We start from the raw sequence: 16,881 nt of genomic DNA, 5'->3' as shown, positions 1-16,881 counted from the left end.
AATTCTTCAAAAGCAAATGCAAATTTTTTGGGATGTGTTGAGTATTCAGTCAATTATATCTTAATTCTTCTTCCTTCCCTTTTCTCTTTTTTCATACTTTCTCTTTGGAGAATAATAATTTTAAAAGAGCAAAGTTGTTTTCAGAAAAGAGATTAGTAAGTAATTCTTCCTTGTCAGTCCTATGCATGTGACATAAGGTGGCTTTTGTTCCAATGCTGTACAGTATTTATACATGGCGGTGTAGCTGGGCCTCACCTCCCATCTGAAGGAAGTTTCATCAGTGCATCAGTGTGTATTTGCAGATGTTGTTTCTTTGGGTTGGTTTTTTATTTTTTTATTTTTTTATTTTTTTGGATCTTGTATGCTGTTGAAAGCTTAGATCTTTTGATTCTGCCCCTCTCTATTGCTCTACACTGAGATTTTCCCTGTTTGCTGCATAGAATTTGAGTTAGTGAATACTGCAACAATTATAGGTACTATTATTTTGTGCAATGAGGAACATATAATCTGCCAAATAGGAATACGTATTTGCCTGTGTGTGGGGACACAATCTTCCCCCCTTCCCCCCCCCCCAAAAAAAAAAAAACTTCCCAACAAAATTACCACTTGTACTGGGAAGCAGTATAGGAAAATGCTACATTTAGAATCATTCCAAAAAAAAAAAAAAAAAAGCGCATACGGTGTCGGATTATTCCTTGTACGTTCAGGCCAAACCTACTTCTACCATAAATTCCATCCTCTGGCAAAAACAAAATCATGAGTTAGAAGATCAGCATGAAAGAAGTGTCTGATTTGAATGCAGACTGTGCAAATACTGTGTTTATTGTAATGATAAGAAACATGTAATATATTTACCAAGAATAATAAAACAACACTTTCTCCTAGCAGAATACTGAGCAGTTAAGTCTGTAAAGCTGAAAGGACCTGAGATTCTAGCGTATTTCAAACACTGCCTACTAACCTGATGGAAGCTTCTTGGATACACTGTATCCTAAGAATGATTCTGTTAGGAATAGCAGCAGATCACAGTATGGCCCACTATGAATCCTTTTATCAGTGTGATGGCTCAGCTGATACTGAAGTGAAAAGGTAAAACGCCCAGGGATGTATATGACTAATTGTTCCATCTGTCACATACAGCAAGAACAGACTGATATTAGTTGTTTTACTGTGAAATGCAAGAAAAATTTACCTTTCTTCTCCTTTGTATCCTGACTGATATCTGCAATTGCAGAAAATTGCCATCTCTCTTAAAATTTAGCAGCTGTATTTGACTTAAGGTTTTGCAGGATGGAAATTTCTGTGAAGACTTCACTGCCTTTGCATTCTTCTCTACTCTTGCTTATAACAGGCCTGATAAGGGAGTTGCTTCACTGGTATTAACATAAGGAAGTCCAAAATGTAAAACAAACTCAGCTCACGGTAATGATTAACTTTCCCTCCCACATTTTGCTTGTCTATGCATTATTAAATATGGTTTTACCTCTACAGACTTGTTAGTATGGAATAAGTTTGGAGTGCAACTTTCAAACAGGGCAATAAACAGATGTTTCAGTTTCCAACCTGAAGAACAGGTTCTGCTTATATAAAAGGAACTCAACGTCTGCCCAAGACTGTTACCACCCTCTGATTCCCTTTGCCTCCTCCCACTTTGAACTTGTTACCCTGGAGCTGAACTGTTTGAACAAGGATTGTAAGAGTTGCTTTGTGATCAGTGAGCTGAGAGCCATTAACATGTAAATTGCAGGGGAGGAGCCTTCACCGTCAGATTTTGCACCCCCCCCCCTTTTTTTGTCATGCTCACGAAGCTCCCGATGTGCGTGCAAAGAAGCTAGGACGGATCGACTGCAGTGTCCAGAAAGAAGAAACAAAGGTGTGTGTTTTTATTTGCTGCCTTCCCTTTCTGGAATCTTTCTGGTGTGCATTTAACACTTTTGCTCACTCTTAGAAGTTAGGAATAAATTTTATAATGTGCTAGCACAGGAATATATATAGCTTTATGATTGCAACAGAATTTGCTGCTACTTCTGCTTCTCTCTTTTCTAAGGAAGAGAGAATGGAAAGAGCATAATATCTACTGCTTATTTTATTTTGGTCATGCTGTTTCTTGTTCAGGAAAACACGTACCACCTTGGAATCCTGTAAGCCCTTGGTTTTTAGATTCTCTGAGCTTGTAGGGATCAAAAGAACCACATTTGTGATATAACAGTTTAGACTTTTTTCTAACTGGACAACTGCTTTCTTCAACACAAGTCTACCACATTCTGAAATAACCTGAGCATTGAGCTTTTGCAGGTAAATTGTTAGCCAAAACCAAAATTGTCTTGAATAAGAGAAGTTTACTTTAAAATAAACATAAGATATTTAAATAAAGTACCAGTTAAAAATAAGTAAAATAACCTGGCTGATTCTGTGACTGAACAGTTGGTAAGTCTTGACTTGGAAGGAAAGGCAGGCATGACCCTTTGAAAGTGTATGCGTTATTTGTTTGTTTTTGTTGTTTTGGGCTGTGGAAAAGGAATTTTCAGTTCTTTCCTGGCATAAAAATGTGGGTTAGGATTCCAGAGATACGGCAAATGACAGGGATAGCCAACCTGTGCTGCCTATGCTTTAAATGCCGCAGGCTCCAGAGCTTAGATGTAGATCTTGACATAGCCAAAGTACTGGGGGCGATAAGTTCTAGAGTCATGTTTTGTTCCATGGTAGATGTAGGTTCAACTGCTAAAAAATAAAGTAGTTAGACGTAGAGTAAGATTTGCTGCAGTCTCTTGGAAGTTTTGGGTTGGAGATTTATGCCATCTTCAGAATCTAGGTCAAAGTTAAGTTAGTTAATTATTGTTGTTCAAAAGACAGTGGTCAAAGTTTTGTATATTAAAACAGATTTCCTGTTCTTACTGAGGAAGAAAACTTTAGCTGGGGAAAATTCTTTTTTGTCTAGTAAGATTAGGGATGAAGAAGCTGTTTAGTTCAGATGAAGGACAGGAATTTAATGTGTTACGAGAGAAAATCGGTGACTATTGAGGAAATGTACTTGTTATCTAAATGCAGGGAAGATTGCGCAGAATCGTAGTTACTGCATCCTCACTAAAACTGCACTGTAATGACCTCAGTACTGGTGCATGAAGAACAGATGAGTAAACACTGACTCAGTTCTGAGCTCTTTGTTAGATGGGCTACTACTTCTAGGTTGTGTTTCTGGGCCCCTGGGGTTATCTGTATAGACCATGACCACATATAGATACATTTGAGATTGCAGCCCAGTTACATGTGGGTTTTTGTATTTTATTTAATAAGCTAAATATTTTACCAGATCCAAAGCGCATTTACAAAGCGGGTTGCCAATTCTTAAATTCAATGATTATGTTGGGAAGATTAGTTCCTATAATGCATCATATTTTAGTCTTTTAGCCTAAAGAATCTGTGATTCTGATCACCTGCCTATGGTGTGGCTTCCTGTCTAAAGCCAGGAGAATTTTAATCTGACAATTTTATTAGTGTGTCTAATCATAAAGTTAGTCCTCAAAGGTTAATTTTTCCTGCTTGTTCTTGCAACTCATGGAGATTTTCACCTTATGGGACCACAAGTTTTCTAGGACTGCAGACTACATGGAGTTTTTAATTAATTCATGTTTTGTCATTGGTAAGTAAATGTGACTTTTTAATGGAATGTCTTGCATGTAAACTTGTGTCAAACCTATTAAATTCATGTTCTACAGACCACTGCACAATTTTCAGTCATCCCTTGCTTTTGGTTTATTTTTGTTCTGGTTTTGAAAACATAATAAAAACTCATGGCCAAATTCTTTTTCTGTTATCTGAAAAGGCTTCTGTTTTCTTCTCATGTGACATTCATCATTTCTGTAGACAATGCTGAATTAAAGACTACTCCATACTCATCCTAAAGAATCTGAGAGAGCATCTAAGTAAATATTGCTGCCAGAAGTCCTTCCCACTGTGAGAGTTTATTGATAGCATCCACAAATTGTAAAGAGCTGTAGAGGTGAAAGACTGAAATTCTTTTGTAAAAGGATCTTTTTTATCTTTTCTAGGAATAAAAGGCATTGAGAGTATGGTTCCTTAAGTTCTGTATTCACAGTTTTGGTGCACCACAAAGGTACTTTTCTTCCAGATTAATATAAAATAATTATATTTCTTTGTCTGCAGTATTTACTTTGTTTCAAAATAAAATGTACAAAGCACTCATTTCCTAAATATAATTCAAAGGTGGCTGCTTATTTGTGAATGCCACTGGAATTTGTTTTTGTTAGTCCTGTTAATTCACCCGGAGCTAAGAAAATGACTGTATGAGTACTTCTGAGTGGGAAATAGGATGAGGCTGAAGAGACTTTCAGTAGAATTTCTCAGTTGCTAAGGATCACCTGAATTTACAATACATTTGTCATCCTCCAGGAAGACATCCAACTGATTAATGTGGAGGCAGTTGAATGGGAAGGCTCCTGAATCCTTATGGATCCTTATGAATGATATTTGATTTCTTCTAAGCAGGCTTTTTGGATAACTGAATTTGTTTTCTGTTTTTCCTGAAAGATCTTTCTGTGGTTTGAACTGTGCCTTCTAATCTAATCGGCCTATAAATACCCTGTCTAAGAAAGATGCAGTAATATGGACTAGTGCATATGGTGTATTAATGGACAGCACAGGGCAAATTTTATGCTTTATTGTATTGTTATGAACTTAGAACAACTTATGTTTGGGATGCAGGATGGACCTTGTGGTTGTTGCTTAGTCTTGGTAACAGCTTTTTAATGCCTATGTGTATGTTGTGCAATCCTAAATTGAGTGGAACAGTATTCCTTTACACAATGGAGAAAATAAATCAGATTAGGTTTTGTAGTTTGGATAAATTACACTCTAAGGTCTGATTCTTTATGATCTTGTCCTGTATGACAGTGCAGTGTGAATATAAAAGAAAGGTTTTAGTATAAGGTAGGGTGGTCTGCAGCAGGAGTATATAGGGCTTGTTCACCAAGTTCGCCTATTCTATAGTGAAATGTCTGTGAATTACTTTCACGTGGAAGATTCTTAGAACAGGTTATTACAGGGAGAAAAGCTGATGGAGTACACAAAAGCTGAATTTTGGTTGCTCTAGTTTCTGTCACCTTCATTTCATGTATCTGTTTTGTTCTGTGAGCTCTACAAGACTCTGGTAGTCACCTGTGTGTATAATGATTAGCATTTCATGTATCATTATATAAAAATGTCAGGTTGGATGAAACCATCTATTATTATGATGCAGTTTAATTGCATTTTAATAAGTATATGTGCTTATGGGAACCTTAGTGCTTCTCTTTGCTTACATGTGAAATGTGCCCCTTTTTTTGTAATTTTGAAATCTTTCAAAATAGAAAGATTTGCCTGACTAGATTGTTTAAAATGTTCTATCTTTGCATTTTGGGGTTTTTCTTATTAAGCTGGTGCATTTTGTCTGTGGCCTGTATCTGGAAATAAATGAAAGAAGTGAAGTCATGATGTGCACTAGCAGTCTGTTAACTTCTTTCAGTAAGATGCTGTCCACTCTCCAAAAGACCTACGCGGCATAAGTATTAATTATGTTTCAATGATGAAATTAATTGGGGCACAGGCTTTTTGCTTTGGTTCTACACAGAGGATGAACTTTGCCCCTGTGCACTTTGTTTCCAAAGGTAAAACAAAGCACTGTTGTTCCATTCTTGTAATGATTCAGGAGGTTGTTATAACAGAAGTCATCTGCTTTTCCTGAGCATCTATATGTTTATCAACAGTCACCTCACCACGTAAACCTCACTGTAAATTCTAATTGCATTGTTTACCTCTCCCTCTCAAAAAGATCTTTTTTTTTTCTTTTTTCTTTCTTTTTTTTTTTTTTTTTTAAGAAAATGATTGCAGTATGGAAGCTTGTTACACAGTAATGCTATAATTTTGCAGCATTATAGCTGAGAACAGTTTGTTCTTTCTATAGTGAAGCTAGACATAATAAATAGCTATTTGGGGAAGTAGAGAACCCTCTGTTTAAAGTACAGGATCATCTGATTCAAACTCATTTGTATTCCAGTGATGGAAAAAAAAATCAGGTAAAAAATATACTGAGCTTCAAATTTTATGAAGTTTATATAATGCCAGGTAAACAGATTTTTTTTCACCCTGTCTTTGTTAGAAAGCATTATAATTTAGATCCAGCAAAGCTTTTGTGTGTAGTTGGTAGTGACCTCTTTTGCCATTTGATGATACAGTCTTTGGGTCAAATTTATTGAAATGGATGTACAGTCTACTTCTGCGAGCAAATGTTCATTGTATTTAAGCAACAGAAAATATTTTCAGGAGAGCGGTCTTAACCAAAGAAGTGAAAGATAGATATTAGAGTTAAAAGTTGATGTGTTGATGGCATAGACGATTAAGGATTTGTATACAGAAATAAGTGAAAAGGAGATCTGCCTGTCAGTTTTTTTTTCCCCTATAGTCTTTAGTTACAGGATTTCTCAGGTGGATGAGCCTATTTCTTCAGTAGTTTGGGTTGGTATGTATGCAGCAGGGGACTGTTCTGCATTTGTTATCTATAAAGTGACCCATTGCTTCCCTAGATAGATTTAAATTAATCTGGTCTTACTATTGAAATATCTCTTCCAATGTTTAGCCTGAATTTCCTTTGACTTAATTCTACTATCCGGGCCCTATTTGTGATTTTACCTCTGCTCCCGTTGAAACCATTGGCCTCACTATATGACAGCAAACTTTCCTGTATGTCTCTCATATTATTTCCTGTATGTCTCTTAATGGCGTGTGTGAAGTTAGTAGTGGGTACAGACCATGTGTTTATTATCAGATGACACTGAAGAAAAGGCATGTATAACATGCATAGTGAGCCAAGTCTGCTTCCAGGACAGCTGTTCTCTCTTATTGGCCCCTGAACTAAGCATAGTGTATGCGGCCCCTTTGTAGAACATCTCAGCCCAGTGTTTGCTGCAAGTCATTACAAGGTTCTGGCCTTTCAGGTTACTGCTTAGAACCCAGACCTTAAATCTATAGGGAATTTCCAAACTTTTTATTCATTGTGTAATCTGCCTTTTTTTCTGGGGATGGGGTGCTTGCCTTCAGCACATATAGTACACAGTAAAGTCTTTGGATAGGTACCTGCAAAACTGCAGGCTGTGACAAATCTTTACACATGCTTAGACAAAGCTCTGTCTTTCCTTGCTGGTTTTCTGTACATTGCTGTGTGGTAGACTGCATATGAGTCTGTAAGCATTATTAATAGAAATTTTGAGTGTAGATGTCAAACTAAGCAGGGCTAATGCTTCAGTATTTTTGAGGTGTGCTGCAGGAGGCATACTGGCTCCCAAAAGAACAGTTAGAGCTGCGGTCCACACTTGCAAAATTCTGTGGTTTTCAAATAGGATTCACAACTGAATGAAAATTTTGAGAAGTGTTCACTTATGAAATGGGAAAATGTAGGATAAGGTTCTGGGTTATCATGAACATTTCCCCAGATGCAAGATGGCCACAACAAAATAGATTTTTTGAGTGAAGTGCATTGGGCTCTATTGAGGAAAAGAGCTATGTAAGAACTCAGTATTGTGTTGCTAAGCCTCTAATTGGTTGAAACTAGCCTGCAGGCCCTTGAATCTGATTTGTTAAAGAGCTCACAGTTCGGTCTACCTGAGGTTGGGTTTCAAGCAACCATGAGGTAGGTCTGAAGCGATTCTAATGCTTATTTTAAGAACTGTGGCTTCCCATTATCATGCACCTGAAAATATAAGCTTAGTGAGGTTTGAACCCCATTTGAATTAGAAATTTAGCACACAACTGGAGAGATTAATTTTGTGTTTCTGGTTCTGATCGGGCTCTGAATTTCTTTATCGTTTGTCACAGCCTCACTCGGTTCCATTTAATTAAGGAACGACTCCTGGAGAATCTTCTGATATCTTCATAGCTGTCATGGAGCTCTGGACTACCTCAGAAATTAAAAGAGAAATTGGGTGGTAAGGTGATGGAGTTTCACATGTTAACATTCCTGGGAGAAATCAAAAGTTCTGCAGAAACTGCAGTTCGCATCCCCTCCAGATGTTGTTTGCTAAAGTCCTTATGCAGAAACTTGTGATACCGCTTTTTGCGCTGAATCTGGTAATAGTTTTGTTATCTCCTGCTGTCTATAGTGTCCCATCCTACATCTTCTCATCCTAAAAGTTTAGACAGTTACTGAATGAGATAGGAGGTTATTGGGGTAATCTTATTTATTGAATAATAAAGTACTGAAGTCCACTAGTCCAAAAGCTTGCTACCCTGTGACAAGTTCATTAGTGTTTGTGTATGTCACTCCCCTCTATTGGACAAAATGAGAATGGATCAAATGAGTCCTAGACCATTTCCTGCTAATGGGGAAGGAGATTCATTAGCTAGATAATTGGATGTTTGGCACGAAAAAAATCTGCCTTCACTCCTGTTTGCCAGGTGTGACCATGTTTTTCTCGCAGTCTATGAATGTAGCAGTCACTTTTACCAGCTTATTTTCTGTCTGATAGTAGGATGGTACAAAGAAAAACCAGCTTGAAAAGAGAACATGTTTTTGATTCTGTTCGGGTTCTTTATTATGGTAAATGAAAATGTTGCCAACTGTGAAAATCCTAATGTAGCTCTTTGTCCAGCCTTACGTCCAACATGATGACTTACTGAGTTTTCAAAAGAAGTCTGAAAGATGGTCTTTAGAGAAGATGACTTTAGGAGAACGAGCACAGAGCAGTATTCTATCATCAGCTCCTTTCCAGGAGTATTTGTTGGAAATGAAGTTTGAATTGCAAATCATAAGAATTCAACACCTGAACTAGATTGTGTTTGTTATAGAAGGAGCTTAAATACATATCCTTTTTTAATTTTAACAAACAGCAGTATTTGGCCTTAATGACAATGCAAATAGATTACACCTGAGTTGTTCGAAGGAGCCTGTGCACAACATTAAATTGATGAGGAAGTTGGGCATCTACGCTTAACTTAAATCTGTGGTCTGAAATCTTGAAAGCAATGAAAGTGTTAGGAGAGCTGGAGAGTGTCTCTTGTAATGGATTTGAAACCCCACAATCCTTCCAAAGCCTCTCTTCTTTCTTCTGTGCTTGGAATTGATATTCCATGCTTTCTGTGCATCATTGTTCTCCCTGTCACTGAAGGTCACTTTAGTATTTCTGTGTCCTGCTATTATCCCTAGTTTTGAAGTTTGTCATGACTGAATTCTGATTCTCCTGAAAGCTTTCCACAAAATAGATGTTCAGAAGTAGTACAGAGTGGTGGAGCACTTGCACAGTGTTATAAAGCGGGAGCTGTGTTACAGTTAAAGGTAATAATCCTGATTTCCATTTGCAGAATTTAATTACTAGATTGCCCTCCTCTTTGCAGCTTTTGCTGAATGGGAATATGTGCTCTACTCCCAAAGCTGCATATAATTAACTCTAGTTTTCTGAGTGTTTGTGTACGTGTTTGATATTTTCTAGTGATATGAAGCCTGCTTATTGAATTTTAAGTTGCATTGAACACAGCAAAGTTTTACCCCTTTCCAGTTTCCCAAAGTAGACTAGAAAAGTGAAAACAGAATACAGATCAAAGCACCTGTAGTATATATGTACCCTCCCCTATTATGGCCATTTTGTGCTGGGGAAAATGTAGTCAGTATCAGCATCATTAAACCTATGCTCTGGATCTGTTTTGTGCATCTGACAGATTTTTGTTTGCCATGATTGGGCTTTTGGATTGTTCCAAATGGAAGTTAGATATGTATGTTTCTGCTGTAGAATTTATTATCTCAATAAAGATACAAGTAGTGGAAAATTATGGTAAATAAATGTGCTGAAAGATGGATGGAATAAGACTGGTGGATAAAAGCTTTGCTTCTGATTAGGTTAATTAATATCCTCATTCCTCTTCACTAGCAAATGCTTCATGATATATAATTTGTTACCTTTCTGCCTCATGATAAGGTAATAAAATGTATTCATTTTATTATTTCCTGTCCTCCTTCCTTTGCTTAACATTTGTATCTGGTCCTATTAAGCACCCTCAGGAGAAAGCTGAATGTCCACCACTGACTTGCAACAGGAGAACACATGTTGCTACCTCCTTTCTACCTCCTGCAGAATAAATTATACCTTAATATCTAAGAGATTGATCAGTATAGCAGTAAACTGGTGTACAGAACTAAAACGGTTTGATTAAAGGTCAGACACACTATTCTTAAACTCCTTTCTTCTTAGATGAAGTTGTAAAAAAAATTTTGTTGGGCTTCTGGAGAGTGGCCAAGACTGCTAACATACTTAGGAATATTATCAGTATTATAGGTCCCTTGAATACAAATGGTATCGGAACCCATAATCTGTTTATCCTCTTTAATGTAACTCACTAATTCCCATTGCAGTAACAGCTTAATCTTCCCTACAGTGGTCACTTCCTGTCTGTCCCTGTACTGGAAACCTAAAAGACTAACAAGGAAATCTTTCTCTTCTCTGAGGCTATTTTGGCCTTCATTGTACAGTATGAAACTTGTAGTTTTGAAGTAGTTCTGAGCCAAGCTAGTGGATGAGATTTAGATCCTTGCTAATTAATTAGTTCCCTTTGCTCTTCTAATACAAATTTCCCACTCTCTCTCTTCTTAATTACAAATGTAGATACTCCTTGGGAAGCAGGAAGCTGCTGTGTGCTGTATTTCCATGTCATTGCAAATTTCAGATAGATCTGGGAAATAGCTATCAACAAGTAAAGATTATGAAACTGAAAGGTTTTCGGCAGCTCTGGATTAATAGGAAAATAGATTAAAAATAAGTCTCCTGCATATCATCTTATAGAAAGTGCTGCAATTTTAATTTTAGTTTTGTAGAGTAAATGCTGAAGTTGCATAGTGTAGTTAATAAAAACCTGGAATAAATATTCTTGGGATTAAATAATAACTCTCCTTATTTGTGTAAATAATATCCAGTTACATCATTCAGCAAAAATGCAGGGCTCTGCTACAGAATATGCAGCTCTAATTGCAATAAGGGAAAAAAGCTGACAAATGTTAAAAGTGTTGCCTTTATGTGGGATGACTGTTTTAGGTATGAGTGAATCAGGCTATCCAAAAGATGTTCCAGTGTCCTTTTTTCTTGATTGCCTTCCCACTGCTCCTCCTTATATATTTATTTTTTCTTTTGTTTGCCAGAGAACACTATCTGATGTGAGTTTGTTCTGTGCATGCCCTGTCCTTAGGGAAAAAGAATGCTGCATCACGCCCTGAGGTGTAGGCTTACCCCCTTGATCTATAGTACTGAAACAGACTTCTTTCTTTTTGCTTTGGATGTGAAGTAACTTGCCTGGGCGTGCAAGTTATCTCAAATGGAATTGCCCTGTGAATGAAGCTGCATTCTTTAAAATGAACAGCATGTCTTAGTGAACTGTAGTAGAGTTTAATAGCAAATCCCAAATCTCAGATATTAATGCTTTATTTTTCTCCTATTTGAGAACATATTTTGATCTTTTACCCTATTCATCTGCTTCCTGATCAAACTATTCAGACTGAACTGATGACTTAGGTTTTTTTATGTTTAATCCATTGTATTAATGTATTTATTCTGCAAGGATAACAGAGCATATCTTAATGCCAGTGGATGCTGTTTGGTACCTTTCTGCATGTCTTTTGGGGTTAAACTTTAAATGCTGCAGTGATATAAAAATGGCTAAAAGATTGGTAATAGGATAGCTTTTTGTCTCCAAGAGATACCTATCCTGCTACTAGGTTTTATATCCTGTTGTGTAAGGGAATATGGAACATGGCACAATACTTACATATGGCTCTTAACATAAGCTGTCAGTTTAAATCTTGTTCATGTGGTCTGACTAGGTACGGTTCCTCTCTCTCGGCTGTTCTGTGGCTTTTGTTAATGAGCAGTGCTGTTCTCAGAAGCCAGACTGTTTGCTGGTGTAACAGAGGTGAAACGTTTTCAGAGTGTATCACTGATATTTTAATCATACAATCTTCACAAGCAATCTTCACAAGCAAACTTACCAGGAAAGTCAAAAGAGCTTCTTTCATTTATCTTCATAGGAAGTCTGGCCTCTAAATCTTGTTTTGAGACATCAATTTGCATACTGCTTTACTTTTTAAAGATGAATTGTGTGCTTTTCTGTTGGTTGCCTAGGATTCAGGGGCCTAGGGGGCAGTGACAATAAGCTTCTGGTGAAGACCTGTGCAGAAGAAGACTGTACAGGTAGGACTGAGTGAAGAAAGAGCGTCTTTGCATGAAACCAGAAGACATTTAGAAATCAGCTGAGTCACAATACTCTATTTTTTCTGATCTGAAAGTGAAACTAAAGAATGTGAATGTGACATGTCTCAAAATAAGACAATAAAATATTCAGTGAGCCACATCTTTATCTAATGTAAAATATTACAGTTCCATTGCTCATCTGAAATGATGCCAGTTTATACCAGCATGAACATCTCTGCCATTAAGTCTTCCTCGCTCTGATGGACCTGTTCTTTGGTGTACGGTGAGTCACAGTGACTGCACTTCCTGCAAAGGAAATGATCTCTCAAACAAACTCTAAAGCAAAGAGGTGATATAGTTTGGCAAAATAACTGCCAAGCAGTTCAGCTTTCTGAAAAAGAAATGGACAGATTTTGACTCAGTATTAAGTAGTTTCATCCATCCTATGAGTTGTGGCTTCCTGGATTAATCTCAAGGTTAAACATTTAATACAGATGTACCACAGAAATGGTGCTTTGTGGCTAGTGGATATAAAATTGTGGTTAGGAAGAGAAGTTGCCCAAGTAATTGAAGCAGCCATATAACTTGCCTGCTCTGAGACCTTTCCTGTCCTCTGTAGAAGTACTCATTCCAGAGGGTGCATTGGAGTAATATGCCAGAAATTCTTCAGAAATGCAGTTAAATGCTGTTTTGGCTTTTTCAGTGGACACTTCCAATATGTCCACTGTTGATTTAACTCCTGAGATACCATTTAACCTGAGTTTTTGGTTCTCTCCTAAAGTTCTAAAAAAAATTCTTGGGTCTTTTTCTTTTCTCCCTCATTGTAAATCTGGAGCAGGTGCACTGAACACAAGTCGACAGAACAAATGAACATTTATCTATCTTACTGTAGCTACTTCACTACTTTCCCACGTTCATTCAACCTTTCTTCCTGTAACATATTTTGTCATGCCTGGGAAACTTTTGAAGATGCTTATTGAGTAGGATGGGAAAGGTAGACACAGAAATCTATTATTTTCCAAAACCAAAGCTAGGTGTGAGGTGAAACTAGGGGAGAGGGGATAGAGATAGACTAGGGGATAGAGACGCAGAATGATATGTTAAGGCCTTTCCTCAGCTGTGCACTGTCTCAGCATATTTACTGTCTTCAGCAAAAAGTTTGCATAAATGCAAAGTATAAACAATGTATAGGAATAGCAGTCCCAGCAAATGTAATGGTTTAGTCTTAATATGCTGTTCACTCAATGTGAGAACTGCTTTACTGTTACAGCATTCACATGCTTTAACGACATCACTACTGGATAAGGTGATGCTGTTAGAGGAGTCTGATTAACTGTTGTCTGTTAACTTGGGGTTCTTTGCCATTCCTTCAGAAGCTATTTACAAAAATTATTTCTCCTGGCATTTTAATCCCAGTGAGGGCCTGGTGGTAACAGGGTCATTAATACTCATCATGAGCATCATACACAATGTCATTTCTGCTTCGAGTGATAACTTCAGTTTGTAGAATAATTCAGATCTGAGAGGACGTCAGGAGGTAGGCCTAGTTTAACCTTCTGGTCAAAGCAGGGTCAACACTGGGTGCAGTCCAGGCTCTCCCTTCAGATGAGGAATCTGACTCTTGGTAAACTGTGTGCGTAGTTGCATGCTGAGTTTCAGCAATTGTATTTGCTGGTATCTTCTGGTCACTGACATGCACGAATATTTAAGTGGCATGTGCAGTGTAGTCTTTTTTTTTTTCTGGCTGTGAGGGGTTTTCTGTTTGTTTTCACCTTCCCACAGTGCTGTTTATTTGTGAGTAAAAACTAGCACAATTCATTTGCTGAAGTTATGTATATTTTTAACATGTTTTGTTTCAGTTGCACACAGGAACCTTTCCAGTGAGTCCTGGACTAGGTGTTCTAAAGAGAGATAATAAGACCGTCTTACTCCTAAGACACTTATGTTTAAGCTATAGGATTTTAGAGGCAGCATATAGATACAGAGAGAAAGGGAGAACTGGCTTTTTTCTTTCTTTTTTTTTTTTTTTTTTTTAAGGAGGAGAACAGTGTATGCAAGGTACATGATTGTTTGGAGAACATGTATTAACTGGAAACAAACATGGTTTAAAATTATCTTTCACTTTTGTATGTATAAATGTGTGCGCTTGCAGTTGAAACACAAAATATTAGAAAAATAAATCAGACAAAATATCAGACTTAAATATCAGAAACTACTCTGGCTCTCACACTGAAAGGCAGACACAGTTCTCTTTTTTTTTTTGACTGACTGTTCAGTATCTTCTTTGAATTCTAGAGAGCTCTGAAAATTCTGTTTCTGAGAGTTAGCTGGGAGTGAGAAGGGGGTAACTTGATGGTGATGTTTTCTGTTTATCTGTGCTGTAAGACGTGTATAGAGATTGGTGTCTGGATACAAGTAGAATGTTGCAAGGGTTTCTTTTGTCCCTGATGTTAAAACAGCCAGTAAAGCCATAGTAATATATACAAAGAGTTACAGACTTGATATACCCGAAAGAGCGCTTTGGCACTGTTAAGTGCTGCTCATTATTCAACCCTCTAACAGAAGGTTAGCAGGCAACTCGCAACAAATGGGGAGTGGTGAAAAACCAGTCCTCAAGAGGAGACAACTTCCTAAAGAAATTGAGTGAGGGACCACAGACAAGAAGAGAAATACAACTTCAGTCTGGCAGATGTTGTAACAGGGGCATCTCTTTAGCCATTTTTGCTTCAAAGGTTATAGCCTCCCTCTGTTTCTACTTCCTTTAAATTAATAGTAATGCCTCATTGCCCTCTCTCTCTTAAAATAATGTCAAACTGGATCTGTGCTTTCACAACAAAACATGTTAGGACAGCATTTCAGAGCTCAACTTGTAATTACAAACTGAAGGAGACTCCCATAGATTCAAACAGTAACCAGCATAAGGTAAGATCCCAGGTTTCTGCCTTGTATGATTGCTGTTTTGAAGTGAGCCTTTGACCTCCTTTTTCTGAAGAAGGTATCCATCTGCAAGTTTTGGAAAGGTGAGTCTTGCTGCAGCCAGCAGAGAAAGAGATAGGTAGAAAAAGGAAAGGAGGATGCCGGACAGTGATGAAGAGGTACAAGCATGCAAGAGAAGAAAAAAGATTGGAAAGGTAAGAAACAGAACTGAATGAACAAGTCAGCATCATGGCAAATAGCTCTCAAAGCTGTCTTTTGGTAGTATAGCTGATACTTTCAATTATTCTGGAAAATGATTGAGTTAGAAATAACTGCTAAACTCAGCAAAAGCAGTTTGTTGATTTCTGGAGAAGTTGCTGCTGGCAAAAGCATATTATTCTATGATTATAGAAAGCACTGAGGTGAGAGAGAGAGAGAGGAGTCAATGCCTTCTCATGCAGGGAGCTATCTGGGTATAAGCAGCTGCTGAAGTCAGTCCATTCAACTAGCTATGTTGCTGTGGTAAATCTTATATAATAAACAGTTAATGCAAATTCCATTATTAAAAATGTTGTCTTCTCCAGGTTTGCAGCGTGCAGGAAATCCTGGGAAGATATACTGTGTACTTGTAACTATTTTGCTGCTGAGAAGGGCCATCATATCCATTCTACCAAGACTGAACTCAGTGATAATTCTTTCTCCACAGTGATCCTAGAACTTTTATTCTTCAGTGCATGCAATATGTGTCAGCAGGACTAAGCCAGGACAGTCTCCTGAATGTGGGATTCCAGAGAAGACACTTTCTGTGGTTTCAGATAATTTTATTACTGGAACTGAATCTTTCGGCAGATATACGTTCTGAAATACTTTGTTGTTTGACGTGGAGCGCACACTCTTGCAAGGCCACTCTGAAAGCTTGAGATGGCTCTGACCTCTCCAAACTCTACAGTAGGGGATTTGGCACAAAAAGAAGAACTCACGCTCCATAGTGAAAACTGTTGTCATTTCCTCTCTGCAAACATCATCACAGTAGGTAAGTGAAAGGTTATGATTCTTTCATTTTACAGCTTGGTACTAAAAATATTTTTCTTTTTCTTCCAGTTTATTTTTATGGTATTGGAATTTCATATGGGACCTTTAGGTTTCCTTAAGACTGTTTGCAGGAATTGTGCTTGCAAATTAGGAGGCTGAATTCTTGGTCCCCTTTTTCTTTGTGTAGTTCATGGGATGAGGAGGGATTGGGTGAAGCATATAAAAGCAAAGTATCACTGCTCTATCTCTGACCTGTGTTTAACCTGTTCCAGTAGTGTCCAGGGGTTGGTGGCATATATGAGACTATGGTACCTGAATGGTGCCTGAATGGCCAGGAATGAAATGAAATGCTGTTAGAGGGCAAAAATTGTACCAAGTCTGGATAAGATGTAATATTATGTTGCACAGTAAAGGTGTATCTGAATCAGTCTCTTAGTCTCACTCATACACGCTGTCTGTGATGTTTCTGACACATACAAAAGAACTTTCCTATGTAGAATCACTATAATTTTCCCATCACATTTCCTTAGGTTGGAGGTCTCTCATCATGGACTTTAGGTTTGCAGTCTTAAGAAAGTTCAGCTGCTTGGATTTCTGTGTCAGCACAGTGCTGTGTTCACCTAATTATAGGTGAACTATAAGATGCTAAGAAGCAGGAAGATTAAGGCACTTCCTTGAAGTTGTAGTGTGTCCACTTTCAGATATGATTAAAACC

General features: G+C 37.6%; 1 long non-coding RNA gene across 1 annotated transcript; it reads left to right on the top strand.

The window, feature by feature from the left end:
- Positions 1 to 1,822: 1,822 nt before the first annotated feature.
- Positions 1,823 to 15,977, top strand: LOC136994242 (uncharacterized). The gene is made up of 3 exons (XR_010886406.1): positions 1,823 to 1,873; positions 4,050 to 4,114; positions 15,719 to 15,977. It is a non-coding gene; the product is annotated as an uncharacterized lncRNA (long non-coding RNA).
- Positions 15,978 to 16,881: the final 904 nt, after the last annotated feature.

This window comes from Apteryx mantelli, chromosome 26 (genome assembly GCF_036417845.1).
Source record: "Apteryx mantelli isolate bAptMan1 chromosome 26, bAptMan1.hap1, whole genome shotgun sequence".
NCBI lineage: Eukaryota > Metazoa > Chordata > Aves > Apterygiformes > Apterygidae > Apteryx > Apteryx mantelli.
This window is presented reverse-complemented; position numbering and strand designations above follow the sequence as displayed.